We start from the raw sequence: 18,405 nt of genomic DNA, 5'->3' as shown, positions 1-18,405 counted from the left end.
CTTTCTCTTCAGGCCATAGACGGCAAAGCTAGGTAAAGGTTGTGTGGTGAGCTAGACAGGCCTTCCAAGCAATAATAGCATAGCAATATAGAAAACCCTGGATTAACTGTGACCGTAACATCCACTTTGAGGATTATCTATAGCACATTTTTTAAGCTCTTATCAGGCTGCCATTCTGGCCGCTTTCTCAATCCCTCCGGCACCCAAATGCCATCCCCCCTTCTCTCTTTAGACTCCACTTTCAAATCATCGAGTCCAGTATGGATATAGGAGATAGTTATGGTCATTTTTAATGGTACTTATTGAGCACTTACTACATGCCAGACATTGTATTAAATCGGTAGATACAAGCTAATCAGGTTGGACACAGTCCATGTCCCACATGGGACTCACGGTCTGAGACCTTCCCATTTTACAGATGAGACAACTGAGGCACAGAGAAGTTAAGCAACTTGCCCAAGGTCACCCAGCAGATAAGTGGTGGGGCCAGAAATAGAACCTAGGTCCCAGTGCTCTTTTCACTTAACCACACTGCCTCCTTGGTGTTGATTAAATGCTTAATGTATACTAAGTACAAGGAAGGAGACAGATCTAATGGAGCAGACCCAGTCCCTGTTCCCTATAGGGCTCACCATCTGGATGCAGATAGACAAAACAGTTACAGTGGATTGCCGTGGACTCAATCAGCAAAGAAAATGTCAGTCAGTCAGGTTGCATTTATTGAGCATTTACTGTGTGCAGAGCACTATATTAAGCACTTGGGAGAGTATAGAACAACCATATAACAGACATATTCCCTGTCCACAATGAGCTTAGAGTTTAGAGGGGAAGACTGACAATGTCAAGAGAAAGAGGTGAGAGTTCTCATGCATCCCACTGTTCCCACTGCTCCACACCAAGAGTCATCATTTAGGAATGATTACAGCTTCCTCAGGGTTCTCTAGGTCGCAAAAATCAATCAATCAGCAATATTTACTGAGTGTCTACTTGTGTCCAAAAATAGTCTTCTGGCATATGGCTAGGGGGAGGCTGGTCCAAGTAGTGTAGGCAGACCCATAAATTGTCGGATTTTGTGGGCAGAAAATGTGTCTGTTTATTGTTTTATTGTACTCTCCCAAGCACTTATTATAGTGCTCTGCACACAGGAAGTGCTCAATAAGTGATTGATTGAATGAATGAGTGAATTTGTTCAATGCTTACCATGTGCTAAACACTGCTCTAAGCCCTGGAGTAGATACAGTACTATTTTGTTGGACCCAGGCCGTGTCCCACACTGTTCAAGGGGCCCTCCTACCATAATCAGCCAATCAATTGATGGTATTTGTTAGTGATTTCTGTGGGCAGAGTATTGGTGGAGTCCAATACAACTGAGTCGGTAGACATGTTCCCTGCCCACCAGGAGCCCACAAATATACAATTCCAAAGAGCTGAAAGGTAGCTCCTAAGAGTTAGTGTCAGATTCCCCCATGAGAAATAGTAGTAATTACTATTATTATGGGATTTATTAAGCACTTACTCCAGTTTACCCCAAGCTTTGGAGTAGATAGGGTTATCAGATCAGATAACCATATAGGACTCAGTCTATTGTAGCCCCATTTTACAAATGAGGGAACTGCAGCCCAGAGAAGTTGTGACTTGCCCACGGAATCACTGAAAGCCAGTGATCAAGCTGGGGCTTGTTCCCAGGGCTCCTGAATCCTTTCCTTTACGCTTTCCACTAAACCATAAGGTCTGCTGAGTCAGTTATCTGTTTAATGGAAAAAAAACCCCAAACACTTGGGGTTCATTTTTTTTTGCATAGAAAAAGGGTTATCCCCATTTGATTTGATGGCTAGTTCATTCCTGTAGGTTTAATAAAGAAAACCCTAAGTGTGTAAGTATTTAGTAGATGCAAAAATGTCCAAAATGAGACACCCATTCATTGTTGAAACATTTTATTTTAATCAGTGCTAGTATTGGTTTTGAGAAAAGTAGTACTTTTCCGCGTGCAGATCCAGCCCCTTCTCTGAATCTGTCTTCTCACTGGGCAAACCACTGGAAATATACACATTACTCTGAATTTGGAGGCCCTCTGTGAACCATTCCACCAAGCAGGTGAATTAAGCATCTAAACCAAGGCCATAGCAAAATAAATGATATTTGGCTACTTCCCAGCCTCAAGGAAACTTTCTGTTTAAAGAAAATCCCAAAGATAAAAATGTCTAGAAAGGTGGGTAAGCCATTCAGAATTTTACTGTCAAGACAAAGTAGGGGATTGAACAGGTTTTCTGTATGGGCCCAGCCACCCCTCCACTCAGCCCCACAGCACTTATGTCGATGTTCGTAATTTATCTCTATTAGTACTCATTCATTCAATGGTATTTATTAAGTGCTTAGGAGAGTACAATATAACAGGAAACGGACACCTTCCCTGACACCTCTTCTAGACTGTAAGTTCACTGTGGGCAGGGAACATGGCTACCAACTCTGTACTCTCCCAAACGCTCAATACAGTGCTCTGCACACAGTAAGGACTCAATAAATCCAACTGACTGATACTCCCTTCCCCTCTTCAAAGCCCTCCTGAGAGCTCACCTCCTCCAGGAGGCCTTCCCAGACTGAGCCCCCCCTTCTAGAATCGAAGCTGCCAAAAATGTAAGGTTGAAAATATTTCCTTACAATTGGCCCCATTTTCCCATTCCATCATCAATCTCTCAGTTTCCTTTAGGGATCAAATCCCTTGTGATTCATTTGCAGCTCAAAGGGGAAATTCTACTAGTTGCACATTTTGCTGAGAATTCCTCTTTTGTCAAGTACAGAAGAAAGTAACGTTTACCAAATGATTTTATGTTTATGGATAATGCAGAAATCAATTCTTTTTAGTATTCACACTTACCCCAACTTTGAAATTACACTGTGTTTTTGCAAATACATTTTTGGTTTTTATTATTAGCCAGACCATAAAAATAAACAATAGTACACAATCCTGAGATTTGTGAGATGAAGTCATTCTGACCTCATATGTGGGACCCAGCAGTATGTTTTTGGCTTGAAGATGTAGAGGTCATAAAAAGGATGAGTCTTCTGAACCTTCCCAGAAATCCTTATGTTGGAACATGTACCTGAGCGACGGAAAACATATTGAGTTTTATCATTCTTTATCCATGCCTCCATCCATGCCCATCTCTGTGGGGTGCAGAGTTTTGTGTGTGTGTGTATGTGGTAGGGGGGTGGTTCCTAGACCTGTCCTTGGGATGGAGAGAGCAAACTAGTAATAGTAGTAATAATTGGCAGCATTTATCAAGCACCCATTTGGTGCAGTGCACTTTCTCAGTCGCTTAGGAAGTATAAAGCCGAGAAGTGACAATCCCCGACTCAAAAGGAGCTTTCATATCTAAGCAGTAATTGTCTGTGAAACCTGAATCCATAAAAGCCCATTAGGAAGTGAGCAAGTAGAAAGATCATGACTCTGGGGAAATGGGGGCCTGAATTCTAGCCCCAGCTTTGAAGTCACTCAATCAGTCAATGGCATTTTATTAAGTGAAGACCGTATGCAGAACACTGTATTAAGCATTTGAGAGAGTGTGGTACAACAGAGTTGGGTGGGGGGATGCTGGTTGGTGGACCTTTGCCATCTGGGTGGCGGGTTCTGTCACTAAGAACTTTCAACAAGATGGACAGGCCCAGTGGGAATTATAAAAAAAAAAGGTCAGCTAATGTGGGCAACCATGACCAGAGCAGGTACCAAGCCTGCTAAGATATATCATTCCAAAAGCAGTATTAGAGCTCTGCTGTGAGTAAATTAGATTGTAATTTGGTCCTGCCCATAGAAAACCCACATATGCCTCATTATATACATCAATAATATACAATAATTTTATATATTATTTATATGCTTATACTTAGATATAAATAATATTAATTTTATATATAAATGCCTATTTCCCGCTCCGTACTGTAAGCTGCTGTGGTCAGGGAACATATCTACCAACTCAAGCAAAAAAAAAAAAATGTTGGTATTTGTTAAGCGCTTACTATGTGCCCAGCACTGTTCTAAGCGCTGGGGGAGACACAGGGGAATCAGGTTGTCCCACGTGGGGCTCACAGTCTTAATCCCCATTTTACAGATGAGGTAACTGAGGCACCGAGAAGTGAAGTGACTTGCCCAAAGTCACACAGCTGACAAGTGCCCAAGCCGGGATTCAGTGAGGTGTGGTGGATAGAGCGTGGGCCTGGGAGTCAGAAGGTCATGGGTTCTAATCCTGGCTCTGCCAATTGTCTACTGTGTGACGTTGGGCGACTCACTTCACTTCTCTGTCCCTCAGTAAAATGGGGAATGAGACTGTGAGCCCCACCACAGGACAGGGACTGTGTCCAACCCGATTTGCTTGTATCCACCCTAGTGCTTAATACAGTGCCTGGCAGTAAGTAGTAAGTGCTTAACAACTACCATTATTATTATTATTATTATCATTACTCTCCCAAGCACACAGTAAGCATTCAATAAATATCACTGATTGATTGACTGAACCTCCCATTGAGCTGTGATGCTCACCCCTCCTGCTTCTTCGCTCACTGAGCTCGTGTGCTCCAGTGGGAACGTGACTGGTGGGGATAATAAATTGAACGATGCTGAGACACCACTAGCACTCTAATCAATTCCGTTATGCAGGTTCCTGGTCCGGAAGTCTGAGTTCCGAGGCTTGGACATCATTCTTGATGGGAATCTCTGGCTTCACACGTGAGGATTTGATGTTAGAGGGAAGAGGGGCTGAAGAGGTTGGAGGAAATTAACCCTCTCCAATCCTGAAAGATAAACTTTTTCTGTTTAACCTCCATGTGTTTTTTAATCCTTTCACGCTCAACTGAGATGAAAAAGAATTGGTAGTAAATCCTCCCATTGTTAGCTGACTTAATGAACTAACAATGCTTCAGATACCATCCGGATCATTGAGAAATGTGGATTTTGTGCAATGCTTCCATCCTGATGTGAGGTGTGCCCCATGCAGGCACAGTCATTCTATAAAATTCTAGCTGGCAGATGGCTGTCGGGCTGCTAGGATGTTCGTCTCAGCGATTTAAATGCAACTTTTAAATTGAGCTCATCAGCACTACTAAATTCCTGGGCCAGTTACGCATTGAGCCAGGTGGGATGAGGAGAAGTTATCCCATGCAAGTACTAGCTACGTATGCTATAGATTAATTCCAGATGATACTAATAATAAAATGCCTTGCGATTTGCATTTTAGAAAATTCTGGAGTGGGTCAGAGATTATGACAGTCCATTAAATGGATGAAAGTGTATGTTTTTTAGATGTCAGTGCCACCTATTTTATAAGGGTAAGCAAAAATAAATTTAGTTTTTTTCCTAACTGTTAGGTTCGGGCGTGTTCAACCTCACAATGTCTCTGATGAGTGAAAAAAAGAGCCGGTTTTCTTCTTTTCTGAAATGCCCTCTAAATGAGATCTTCCTTATCCTTTGCTGATTGGTGTTATAAAAAGGGGAGGCTGTGGGTTTGGACTCATTGCGTATAAACTGAACATTCACCTGACAGGTGTGGGACTCCATCAAAGAATTCTAGTGTGACACTTGTGATGGCTTTGGAGATACAACAAATTTAGAGCACATGGGAATTGTAACTGAGAGGGGAAGTGTTTTGTTCATTTCCATCGCCTTTTTGTTAAAATTTGAAAGTCATGGTGCTATCCATTTGGGATCTGGTAGGCTCCAAACACTGCTTAAGCAATGGACAGGTATAAGACAATCAGATGGGGCCCGGTCCCGCTGGAGCTCCAAATAATAATAATAATCTCCTTTTCTTTCTTTCTCTCCTTTCTTTTTTCTGCTGCTTTCATTCCCTCTTCTAGCATAGGCCCTTATTCAGTGGTACCCATACACTCACTTCCCTCCCGACCCAACCCCCAGATACCGTTCCTCTGCCTTCACCTGCAGAGGAACAAAATTGCGTCTTGACTCTATGGAGCACTTTGTTTTTCAAAGAAGTTTCCCATCAGTTTTCTCATCGGGACTGCCCCAGATCTCGGTGTGGTACCCCACTGTCCAGCCACTCCACATGTCATTCCTCTTGCCTGGAGCCTGGTGCCATAGGGATGATTCCAGTTCGGTATGGTTGGAGTATGCTCCGACTGCTTACTCCTTCTTCTTTTCTTCCCCATTCCCTTCTTCCAGGCACCACTTCCCTCGTGGCCCAGCAAGTGATGGGACCGGTGTATCCACTGAAAGGGATGAGACCAGTGTATTCTCTCAGGACACTCACCCGAACTCCAAAGGCACATGAGCTTACTGCCTAGAGCGTGGGCCCGGGAGTCAGAAGGACCTGGAGTCTAGTTTCGGCTCATCCACTTGTCTGCTCTATGACCTTGGGCAAGTCACTTAACTTCTCTTGGCCCCAGTTACCTCGTCTGTAAAATGGATATTAAGACTGTGAGCCCTATGTCCTTCCTCTGGCCTGGTACGCCCTCCCTCCTCATGTGCGAGATATAGTTACTCTCCCCCGCTTCAAGGCCTTATTGAAGGCACATCTCCTCCGAGAGGCCTTCCTGGAATAAGCCCTCCTTTCCTCATCTCTCACTACCTTCAGTGTCTCCCTGACTTTCTCCCTTTATTTATCCCCCTGTTCCAGCCCCACAGCACTTAAGTACATGTCTGTAATTTATTTATTCATATTAATATCTGTCTTCCCTTCTAGACTTTAGCTCACTGTGAGCAGGAAATGTGTCTGTTTATCGTTATATTGTACTCTCCCAAGTGCTTAGTACAATACTTTGCACATAGTTAGCACTCAATAAATATGATTGAATGAATGAATGAATGTTTGACAGAGACCATGTTCAACCTGATTAACCTGTAACTACCCTGGCATTTAGTACAATCCTTTACCTCCTTCTACATCCCAGCCCACACATTCCACTCCTCTGGTGCTATCCTCACTGTTTCTTGTTCTCACCTGTCTCACCATCAATCCCTGACCCACTTCCTACCTCTGGCCTGGAATGTCCTCCCTCCTCAAATCCTCCAAACAATCACACTTTCCCCCTTCAAAGCCCTACTGAAGACTCACCTCTCCGGGAGGCTTTCCCAGACTAAACCCCCCCTTTTCCTCAGCTCCCCTTCTCCCCCTCATCGCCTCGCCTCGACTTTCTCCCTTTGCTCTAACCCCCTTCCCGCCCCACAGCACTTGTGTTATATAAGTACATATCTATATTTCTATTTCTATTTATTTTTGATGTCTGTCTCCCCCCTTCTAGACTGTGAGCCCACTGTGGGCAGGGATTGTCTTTCTTTGTTGCTGAATTGTACTTTCCAAGCGCTTAGGACAGTGCTCTGCTCTGAGTAAGCACTCAATAAATACGATCAAATGAAGGAACGAATGAATGAAAGAATACCATAAAAAACGTTAGAACATGATTTTTTGGAATGGTATTATTTCCACTCTTTTCATCATGGTTATGATACTAACTGCAATTTTCTTTTTCATCTTTAAATGTGCTTAAGCTTTTTTATTGCTAATCAGGTATACTCATTATGTAGAATACTTCCTGAGATTTGTTTTCATTAAAGTTGTCTTACAGTACGTAAAAGGAAGGTAGGGTGACCTGTTATATTTCTGCATAGCAATTACTGCTTTAGTTATTCTGAGAGGAACTGTCAGATGTGAGCTCTGTAATTTACCAAGTTCCTTTTTTTTTAAGTTCTATTTGCTTTCTTGTTTTCTGTCAGTTAGTATATGATCCATAAATGTCTCTCTTAAAAAAAAAGACATATTTGAAATTTCAGGGAAAGGTATTGTTTTATATTTTATGTTTGAGTGAAAACCTATTATAAAGTCATCGGCAGTAAAGACCATACCATGGATGTAGTGTGTTGTGCAATGTTCAGCCATCTGTATTTATGCATGTTTTTACTTTGAAAATAAGCGCACACAGAGAACGCTCTACAAATTGATGATATTAAGTTCCCTTAAAAGCTCTATTTTACAATTCTCTCTTCTGCCCATACATGGGCTCTTGAACTGGGGGGGGGGGGTCAATTAGCAGCACTGTCTACAAATATATATCAGTCAATCCATCTATCAGTGGTATTTACTAAGCCCTCACTTCGCGCAGAACAAATCTTTCTGTGGACATAGATTGCGATTGGTAATATTTCCTGCCCTTCTCCATGCAGTTATGTTAAAGATTGGAAGATTTCTATTCATTCGGTCACTCCTGGTGAATGTACCACCGTGTGGCTCAGCTAGGAGGGAGAAACAGCACGGTGTAGTGGATAGAGTATGGGTCAATAAATACTATTGAATGAATGAATGAATGCCTGGGAGTCAGAAGGTCATGGGTTCTATTCCTGACCCCATCACCTGTCTGCTGTGTGACCATAGGCAAGTCACTTAACTTCTCTGTGCATCAGTTACCTCATCTGTAAAAGGGGGATCGAGACTGTGAGCCCCAGGTGGGGACTGTTTCCAAATCAATTTGCTTGTATCTCCTCAGGGGTTAGTACAGTGTCTGGCACATAGTAAGCACTTACAAATATAATAATAATACAACCGAGCAAGTTATTTTCTTTACTGAGGGCTGTGCACCATCCAATGAATCAAACACCACAGTCCTTAGAACTGTGCCTGACATATAATAAGCACTTAACAAATATTACAGTTATTACACTAATCACTAAAGCTTTTATTCAACACCTAGAGCTTATTCATTGCCTCTGCTACTTCCATGGCTTCCACAAATGCCTCTGTACAAATGACTTCTTAATCCAACTCATTAGCCCTGATCTCTCTTGTCTGAAATTTCCCATCTCCTCTTGCTTCCACGATTATGTCCTTTTCCAACTGGCACCTCAGCTCAGTACATTCAAAACTGAACTCACCAGCCTTCTCAAATCCTTCCTCCAGTTAATTTCCGATCACATTTGGCATTACCACCACTTTCTTGACCAGTGAAGCCCACAGCTTTGACAATATCCTTGACTTCTCCCATCTCTTTCATTATCCATGTTCAGTCTGTCACCAAATTGTGTTGTTTTTTTCCACTCCAACATTTCCAAGATTGGCCTGTTCACCATTCTAGTTCAGGCACTTGTCTTCTTCTCATTTGACTATGATATCAGCCTCCAAGGTGACTTCCCTGTCTTCAAGCTCTCCTCTGTCCAATCCATACTTCACTTTGCTCCCCAGATCATTGCCCAACCTCTCCAGTACCGAGGTTACCCCACTCAACTCTCTCTGTGAATTAGAGAAGCAGTGTTGCCTATTGGATAGAGCATGGGCCTGGGAGTCAGAAGGTTATGAGTTCTAATCCCAGCTCCACCACTTGTCTGCTGTGTGATCTTGGGCAAGTCACTTCACTTCTCTGTGACTTAGTTACCTCATCTGTAAAATGGGATTAAGTCGATGAGCCCCATGTGGGACAGGGACTGTGGCCGACCTAATTATTTTGTATCAGCCCCAGTGCTTAAAACAGTGCCTGGAGCATAATAAGTGCTTAAATAATACCATTAAGATAAAAAATGGCGCTCTGGCCTGGAGAGGAAGGACCTGGGTGGGGAGCTGTGGGAATGTGGGGACAAGTTTTTTCCAGGGGGTTAGCAGGCCCACAGGACCTGTGGAAAAACTGAACCAAATGTAAAAACCATGAGGCAAGGAATAGAGGGGCTAGTTTTAAAGGGGATGGAGGGGTGGAGCAGGTGAGACTGGGGTCAGGGGAGGGTGCTGAGTTACCTCAGTGTGAATACTTTATGCACAGGGAAGTAAAAAATCTGTTCTCTCACCATTTGTAAAAATAGTAGGCAAGTACTGTAAAGCCAGTTCACATATATCGTGGGAGGTTGCATCTCCCTTTAAGCTCACCGTGTCTGGAACTGAGCACATGCCCACATATGCCCACAGGCATATGCACAAATTGTTTCTTTCAACACTATGGTGCACTGTATCCAAACAGGCTGGATTGTTGGACAAATGTTCCCTAATTCCTTAATGCTTTATGGTAGTGACAACACAGTATCTGGCAGAACGAGGTGTTCTGGAATAAAATGGCAAGAGGGATGAAGAATGCGTGGGTGAGTTTGAGGACTGGAATGTGTATCCCCTTTCCTTCTCACCCTCTTTACTGAGATGGTTTTGATCTCTTCAGAAAACGTGTGAGCCAGGATGGTTCTGGTTATAGTAAACAGTTGATACAAGTGCCCTTTTGCGTGTGAAGAAAGAATGTGGCCTTTAGAAAGAAAATAGAAATGAGAAGGCAGGGCCTTGGGTTCTAATCTGGAGTCCACCACTTACCTACGGTATGACCTTGGTTGAGTCACTTAATATTTCTGATCTCAGTGTCCTCTTCTGAGAGGATTGTGAGCCCCATGTTGAATAGGAACTGTGTTTATTCTGATTATGTTGTCTCTACCCCAGTGCTTGGCACATAGTAAATGTTTAACAAATACCTATTTGATTATTATTATTATCGTTAAAAACGCATCTTATATAAGCATGACCTCTATCTATAAAATAGATATCTTCCTTTTTTCTAACTTTTATAAAAATATGAAATGAAATGCTGATTATTATTACACAGTAACTTCAGTTGTTGCCAACACCTGCCTCCCATCAATAACATATAAGGGATCCTATAAGAGAACCACTCCAAGAGGGGAAAGAACCTGCCCATTGTCCTGCTATAATAACCAAACCAAGAACTAGATGATACCTCTAGAGGTCCACAATAATGCAGTTTACTGGCTCTCCTTTACACCGGTACCGGGACCAGTGAACTCTGGCCCACAAAGCAATGTCCACTGTCACCTGGGCCCTTTCTTAAATCCTCCAACACTCTTTACTCGTCCCTAGTTCTGCCCGAAAGTGATCTTCCTCTTCTCTGACATCAGTCTGAGTGGTCCAGAGTGTATCTGAGATGTGTCTGCCTATTTTGTGGTGTTCCCTTGTTGGGGGGCTGCACAGCTCTTGCAAAAGGGTAATGGTTGGGTCAGCAAATATGACTTTATTGAGCTGATTGTTTAGGGAACTTCATTCATTCATTCATTCAGTCATATTTATTGAATGCTTACTGTGTGCACAGTACTCTACTAAGTGTTTGGGAGAGCACAATAAGGCAATAAACAGATATATTCCCTGCTTCAACAAGCTTACAATCCAGATGGGGAGACAGATGAATTATAGATGTGTACACAAGTGCTGTGGGGCTGAGAGGGGGGATGAGTAAAGGGAGCAAGTCAGGGTGTGTGAGGAGAGGAAAGGAGGCCTTACCCAAGGAAGGCCTCTTGGAGGAGGTGTGCCTTCAGTAAGTCTGTTGGATTTGAGGAGGGAGGGCATTCCATGCCGGAGGGAGGATGTGGGCGAGGGGTCGACAGCGAGATAGATGAGATCGAGGTACAGTGAGAAGGTTGGCATTAGAGAAGTGAAGTGAGTGGGCTGGGTTGTAAAAATAGAGTAGAGAGGTGAGGTAGGAGGGGGCAAGGTGATTGAGTGCTTTAAAGCCAATGGTGAGGAGTTTTTGTGTGCTGCAGATGTAGATGACAACTGGAGTTTCTTGAGGAGTGGGGAAACTTGGCCTGAATGTTTTGGTAGAAAAATGATCTGGGCAGCATAGTGAAGTGTAGACTGGGGTGGAGAGAGACAGGAGGCTGGGAGGTCAGCCAGGAGGCTGATGTAGTAATCAAGGTGGGCTAGGTTAAGTTTCCTGCCCCTTCAAATATTGCCAATAGTCATAGTTTTTTTGCTGGTGATCAGATGATCTATTCTTTGTTGTAGCCCCTATTGTCCTGTATCTGCCTTCATCCCATCCCCCTTTTGTGTTCTATTTATTAATAGTGATGGTATTTGTTAAGGGCTTACTATGTGCCAGGCATTGTTCTAAGTGCTGGGGTAGATACAAGGTAATCAGGTTGTCCCCATGTGGGGCTCACAGTCTTAATCCCCATTTTACAGATGAGCTAACTGAGGCATAGAGAAGTCAAGTGACTCACCCAGTCAAACAGCTGACTAATGGCAGAGCCAGGATTAGAACGCACAATTAGAACCCACAACATCTGACTCCCAAGCCCATGCTCATTCCAGTAAGCCACTATTTTCAATTGTGTAGCTCCTAATACCTGCCTTTTCACATTGCTGCCAAGAGCTTCCTGCCTCACCCCATTCTCCTCCTCCTTCCACTATTCCCCATACATACAGTTTGAGTATTCCAGTATCAGCTGAAGGACCCTCAACCTCAGTGTCTAGTCTCCCTAGCATCATTGGTCACCTTTAAACTTGTTTCACTGGTGACTGACGTTCTGTGAGTTCTCAACTCCACAGTCACCTTTACGGCTGGGACCACGTCTGTCATTTTTTTGCAAACTCTGCCAGTGCTCCTTTTAATGGATTCTTTAGAAAGATCTCATTTGTTAATATCTCATATTACAACTTGATTAACTTTGTGGTCGAAATGGTGAAAAATTGTTCCACATTCTCTTCCTGCATCTCTAGGAAAAGGCTACAGCTGAAATGATTAAAATCTGTGCACTTAATGATCTGTGCCAACTGGGAGGTGGTACATTGCTGGGCTCAACCATGTTTAATAGCTCATCATAGTCAGAATACTTAATCATTAATTACTGACACTGGCATTTTTTTGGCAACCCAACTTGACTCCAGTGGAAAAAGAAGTATTTCAGTAGGTTCACTGATGGAAACTGGTAAAACACATTGGGTCTAACTAAAGGAGAAACATTCATATGATAAGCACTGTGAAGAGAATCAGCATGGCCTAGAGGAAAGGTTCTAATCCCAGCTCCGCCACCTATCTGCTATGTGACTTTAGGAAATCACTTGACTTCTCTGTGTCTCAGTTACCTCAACTCTAAAATGGGGATTAAATCCTACTCCCTCCTAATTAGATTGTGAGCCCATGTGAGACAGGGACTGTGTCCAACCAGATTAACTTGTTTCTACTCCAGTGCTTAGAACAGGGCTTGACACATAGTGAGTGCTTAACAAATACCACAATTATTATTAAAGCCTCAGAAACAAGAGAGCAAAATGGAGCGCCTGTGATATGTTGGCCATTTATTTTGTGTAAGCCCTCCAGAGTGCTTATGCAAACTGGCAACAGACTCCCCATTAGTATTAGTCTTGGGTCCTCTTGTCCTCAAATATTTGTCCTTCTATTTTCTCTAATCCCTTTCCCCCAGGGTCTGACTATGACCTCCTGGATAAAGCACGGACCTGGGAGTCAGAAGAACCTGGGTTCTAATCTCAGCTCCACCACTTGTCTGCTGTGTGACCTTGGGCAAGTCACTTAACTTCTCTGTGACTCACCTCATCTGTAAAATGGGGATTAAGACTGTGAGCCCCATGTGGGACAGGGACTGCATCCAACACCATTTGCTTGTATCTACCCAGTGTGAAATACAGTGCCTGGCACATAGTATGTGCTTAACAAATACCATAAAAAAGGGCCAGATGGTAGAGTGAGCTCAGATGAGAAGATATGCTTGGGGATGAAGAGAGATGGGAATTGGCCTTACTGAGATTATCAATCACCCATCAGGCCAGTCCAGAATGAAGAAGTCCATTTTGGGTATGGATTTTTAGAAATTTGGTTTGTGAACATCCCAAGGAAATGAGCAAGGACTTCAACTGTCCTAAGCAAGGTTGCGCCTAGATTTTCACTGGAGTCGGGAGAGTAATAATAATAATTATAATTGCGATATTTGTTAAACCACTTACTATGGTCCAAGTTCTGTATTAAGTGCTGAAATAGATAAAAGATAATCAGGTTGGATACAGCTTCTGTCCCACATGGGGCTCACAGTCTAAGTAGGAGAAAGAACAGGTATTACAGATGAGGAATCTGAGTCACAGAAGAGTTAAGTGACTCATCCAGGATCAGATTAGAACGCATGCATGTCCCCTGACCCTCAGGCCCTGGTTCTTCCCACTAGGCTATGCTGCCTCCCTTACAATACAGTACAATAAGGGAGTGTGGTTCAACCTCGGGTATGTAGGTCACACGGAGCCTGCTATCCAGCCTTTAATGATTTTAGCGGTCTTCCATCTCCTTGTCTCTCACTTTTCACTCTCTCCCTCCTCCCTCCTGCGTAGGCCCATCTACAAGCTCTCTATGCACGCCAGGGCCATTAGGCTGACCAGTTGTCCTGTTTCATACTTGACAGTCTGATTTTCACCTTGTCCGTCTGTTACAGATGCAGCAACAGACTTTGCTAGTTTCATATTCAGCTAGCAACCTCCCTCTGCACAGCTCCTACTGCTGAGTACTGTGGGTTGGAAGCGGTTCCCAATCAATCAATAAATCAGTATTTGCTGAGCAATGACCCTGTCTAGAGCACTGTACTAAGTGCTTGAGAAAGTCCGATGCAATAGGTTTTGTTGCCATGATCCCTGCCCACAAGAGGTTTACAGTCTACAGGGGGAGAAAGACACCAAAATAAATGACACCTAGGGGAAACATTAGAGAATAAGGATATGTACAAAATGGCTGAGGGCTGAGGTAAGAATTAAAGAGTTTAAGGGGTACACAGCCAAGTGTGTGGGCAATAGAGGTGGGTAGGGGAATTCAGGGCCTAGTCAGAGAAGGCCTCTTAAAGGAGATATAATTTTAGGAGGGCTTTGAAGGTGCGGAGATCAATGAACTGTCATATTTGAAGGGGGAGGGAGTCCCAGGCCAGAGGGAGGACACGGGCTTGGGATTGGTGGCGAGATAGATGAGGTTGAGGTATAGAAAGACGTTTGACTTTAGAGGAGGGCAAAGGGAGAGAGGTCTGAGGAGGAAATGCAGAGGCTTGGGTGAGAGGGTTTTGAAGTCAGGGGCCCCTTCAGAGAAAAGCTGCCATTTGAATACATTCAGCAGCACGGCCTGGTGGAAAGGGCCAGGGACTGGTAGCAGGCCACCTACACATCATAAGCACTCAAGAAATCTGATTGAGCGATTGATTGATTGGTTTTTAATCCTAGTTCCATCTCTTGACCACAAATGCCCTCAGTTTCCACCTTTGGAAATGGGGATCAAATACTTCGTCTTCCTCCTCCTTAGACTGTGAGCTCCATGTAGGAACGGGGTCTGTGTCTGATCCTATTGTATTATCACTACCCAGCACTTAGCATAGTGCTTGCACATAGACTTCACAAAATGGCACAGTTAATACAATGAATCAGTGAATTTCCACAAAATGGTGCTTCTGACATTGCTGTGTTAGTCTGTAATCCTGGTGTCATGAATGTGATGTCCAATAGGTATCTCCATGCCCATATTTTAAAGTGCAGTCATTGGCCACTGTATGATGCATCAGCAAAGTGTTGGTCATCATATTCTGGGGTCAGCTTGTTTTGGCCCTCAAACTAGAGTTCTCTAATGCTTCTGACACCAGTTCTCCTCATCCACAACCCCTGTCTTGGCAAAATAAGGGGCAGTTTGGTCTTGAGCACTCCTAGCTAGGTGGACCCTGGTGAAAGTCATTGTCATTACAACTGACATCACCCTCCTTCCTGTTTCTGCAACTTTGGCCCTATCCTTGGTTCCTTTGTCTCTTTCAAATCTCACATTCAGACTGCTGCTAAATCTTGTCAGTCTTCTGCACAACATTTCCCTGGTCCATCCCTTCCTTCCGCTCAAGTGGCGACTCTTCTGGTCCAGGCACTTCTCAGTATCTTAGCTGGACTACTGTATCAGCCCCATTACCGGCCTCCCTGCCTCCAGCCTTTGCCTTCTCATGCCTGTACTTCACGTTACTTCTCAAAAAAACCTCTGGGATTTATATGTTTGTCTAATCTTCAAACAGAAACTTCCTGCTTTGAGGCACTCCATCAGCTCTCTCTCCCTCTATTCTCTCACCCTTTTTGTTCTTCCCTCTATCATCTTCTCACCAGATCTCCTACCCCCTGTCTGAAACTTGATCCCTTGAAATATATCAAATCTCTCTCTTCCTATCCTAAAGGTCCCTCTGAAATGACACCTGCCCTGAAAACATTTCCCTGGTTAATTTTTTTTAAGCAGCATGGCATAGTGGAGAGAACACGGGCCTGGAAGTCAGAAGGCCATGAGTTCTAATTTTGTCTCTGCCACTTGTCTGCTGTGATCATGGGCAAGTCACTTCACTTCTCTGTGCCTCATTTTCCTCATCTGCAAAGTAGGGATTAATAATGTTGGTATTTGTTAAGCGCTTACTATGTGCCAAGCACTGTTCTAAGCGCTGGGGTAGACACAGGGGAATCAGGTTGTCCCACGTGGGGGTCACAGTCTTAATCCCCATTTTACAGATGAGGTAACTGAGGCACCGAGAAGTGAAGTGACTTGCCCAAAGTCACACAGCTGACAAGTGGTAGAGCCGGGGTTCGAACCCATGACCTCTGACTCTGACTCCGCACACATTTCTGACCCTTGGTGTGAAAAAACTGCCACCCGCCCCGGCAGCGGGGACACACGACAGGTGCAGGCCGGGTCCGCGGAACGCCACCCCGGCGCCTGGGACCCGACCTGGACCCCTCAGCCGAGGGAGGGACCGGAGACGCGTCGGGGGGGCGGCCCGCGCGCACCGGCCCAACCGCCCCAGCGGGTCCTTCGAGCGGGCAAGGCCGCGAAGCGACTAGGTCCCGCGGGGGAGAGAGGTGGGGCGGCGGGGGCAGGGCTGGTGGTGGTGGTGGGGAAGCCGGCTCGCGCTGGGACGAACGGGTCACAGGCCCACACACACACACACACACACACAGCCACCTACCCCGCACACAGCCCCCCCGGCCACTCTCCGCCCCGGCGGGGACCTCCGACACCCTAGGCCATCAGGAAGCGGGTCGGCCGACAGCGTCCCGGCAGAGGAGAAGCAGCGTGGCTCAGTGGAAAGAGCACGGGCTTTGGAGTCAGGGCTCATGAGTTCGAATCCCAGCTCTGCCACTTGTCGGCTGTGTGACTGTGGGCAAGTCACTTAACTTCTCTGTGCCTCAGTTCCCTCATCTGTAAAATGGGGATTAAGACTGTGAGCCCCACGTGGGACAACCTGATTCCCCTATGTCTACCCCAGCGCTTTGAACAGTGCTCGGCACATAGTAAGCGCTTAACAAATACCAACATTATTATTATTATTAAAGCCCGTGCTCTTTCCAGTGAGCCACGCTGCTTCTCTATTAAGACTGTAGGCCCCATGTGGGACAGGGACTGTGTCCAACCTTATTTGCTTGTATCCACCACAGTGCTTAGTACAGTACCTGGCACACAGTAAGTGCTTAACAAATACCAGAAGTATTATTATAATTATCCCCAAGTCACATCCTCCCTACTATTATCTATTGTTCAAGCTTCTGTGGTATTTTCACATATGCTTAGGACAGCGTATTGCCCCCAGCGGGTGCTTAATAAATACCTTTGATACTTCAATTACAGTGTTAGAAATATCATTCAATCAATCAGTCATATTTTTGAGTACTTACAATGTGCAGAGTACTGCCCTAAGCACTTGGGAGTATACAGTATGATAAAGTTAATAGACATGTTCACTGCCCACAAGGAGCTAATTGTCTAGAGGGGAAGACAGACATTAATTTGAATAAATATATATATATATATATATATTTAGGTATATATGGATATACCTATATGGGCAGGGGGTAGTGGGGGTCGTGGTGGCAGCTGGGGTCTGTACCTTGACACAGTGGAAAGAGCACAGGCCTGGGAGTTAGAGGTCGCGGGTTCTTATCCCAGCCCTGCCACTGATCAGCTATGTGATTTTGGACAAGTCACTTGACTTCTCTGGGCCTCAGTTCCCTCACCTGTAAATTGTGGACGAAGACTATGAGCCCCACGTGGGACAATCTCATTACCTTGTATCTACCCCAGAGCTTAGGACAGTGCTCGGCATATAGTAAGTGCCTTAACAAATGCCGTTATCATTATTATTATTATTGTTATTATTAGTATTATTACACCCTTTCCCTCAATGAGGGGCCAGGCTGCCATTCCACCACTCACATTTTACTCACAAATGGCAGAGCTGGGATTAGAACCCAGATTCTTCTGACTCCCTGGCCTCTACTCTATCCACTGAGCTACACTTATGAAAAGCAGTGTGGCTTAGTGGAAAGAGCATGGGCTTGGGAATCAGAGGACATAGCTTCTAATCTCGGTTCTGACACTCGTCTGCTGTGTGACCTTGGACAAGACACTTAACTTTTCAGTGCCACAGTTACCTCATCTGTAAAATGGGAATTAAGACCATGAGCCCCATGTGGGACATGGTCTGTGTCCAGCCTATCTTGTATCTACTCAAGTGTTTAGTATAGTGCCTGGCACATACTAAGTGCTTAACAAATACCTTTAAAAAAACAAGATGATAGAGGCAATGTTTCAAGATGAGCCTGCTCTGTTCTCCACTCTACTCCCCCCCTCACAACCCAGTCTCTCTCACAGCCCCCT

The 18,405-nt window shown here is 44.5% G+C and overlaps 1 protein-coding gene across 3 annotated transcripts in view; it reads left to right on the top strand.

The window, feature by feature from the left end:
- CTNNA2 (catenin alpha 2) overlaps window positions 1-18,405 on the top strand; it is a 1,145,386-nt gene that overhangs the window by 352,153 nt on the left and 774,828 nt on the right. The window lies entirely within an intron of this gene.

Source organism: Ornithorhynchus anatinus, chromosome 18 (assembly GCF_004115215.2).
Source record: "Ornithorhynchus anatinus isolate Pmale09 chromosome 18, mOrnAna1.pri.v4, whole genome shotgun sequence".
Lineage (NCBI taxonomy): Eukaryota > Metazoa > Chordata > Mammalia > Monotremata > Ornithorhynchidae > Ornithorhynchus > Ornithorhynchus anatinus.
Note: the sequence above shows the minus strand (reverse complement) of the source record. Positions and strands in the feature narration are given on the sequence as shown.